Consider the following 1206-nt stretch of genomic DNA (forward strand, 5'->3'; position numbering starts at 1 on the left):
AAAAAATTACTGAGGACTCTAGAGTCTACATGACTGGCTGCCTCTAGACCTTACTCTGGCTTGTGAATGTAGCCTGATAGTTGCCACTTAAAAGTAAAAAAATAACTTGTATCTTTTTGTTGTGGCCTAAACTTAGTATAGGCCAGGTATTAGTATAATAAATAGGTATTTGTATATATGTATGTATATATATATATATATATATGGCATCCCCATCATGGTAAGCAAAGTAGGTATTTATTTACCATATGTAATCTGAAAGGCACTGCTCTAAGACCCACTTTCTTCAAAATATCGTTCTTTCTAGTCTGTTTCAGTGCTTTTAATCACTCCATTAAAACAAAATATTTACACTTTGAGATAAAATTCATCCCTAAGGCCTAGAATTCAGATATTTTTAGGCAAATTAATATTAAGCTAACATTAGTCCTTAGTACCTTAGTGTGAATAGACTGATCAGTTACTGACTAGAACAAGGGAATAGAAGACAAAGCATATTCATGGTGAAAAGGGGTTAATAACGTAAATCACAACATTAAATACAAACTTAGATGGGCAAACCTGAAGAGAAGTGGTAGTTCTTAGCTAAGCAGCATAAGAACACTGGACACTTGTTCTCTCTGTACTTTTCTCAAATGACATAAATAATTTTCAAGGACTCCTGGACTGCTTCATAAATGGGCTCTAACCTCAAAATTTCCTCTAAGAAGTTCAGTAATCTCCTGGAAATATTTTTTCCTCTTTAAGATAACAGGTATGTTTAAAGTGAAATTAATACATTAATGAAATTAAATCACAGGTCTCCCCCAAATGACCCTAAAAGTGTAGTTCATGATAATATAGAAACTAGTAAACACATATTATATAGACAAGTTTCTCATTACAAGTACCCACAAAATTATTACTTCTGATCCCATTACAACACTAAATTATGGTCAAACACAAACCACTTTAAAGCAAATATACTAGACATAGTTACAGTTACTCATTTTAAAACACAATTTACCACTTTTTTAGAACTCATTTAGCACATCCTTACCATGAACAATTAGGAGATAGATACATACACTATTGCTAGCAGTAAAAAGTCAGTCTTCTAACAGGATAATATTTTCATAACAAAGTACAAGCAAATCAACACTTGTCTAGAGAAAAGATTAGAAATTTTTCCATTCATCTAAGATATTAGAATTCACTTTGATTTCA

Source organism: Bison bison, unplaced genomic scaffold, assembly GCF_000754665.1.
Source record: "Bison bison bison isolate TAMUID 2011002044 unplaced genomic scaffold, Bison_UMD1.0 scf7180017857482, whole genome shotgun sequence".
Lineage (NCBI taxonomy): Eukaryota > Metazoa > Chordata > Mammalia > Artiodactyla > Bovidae > Bison > Bison bison.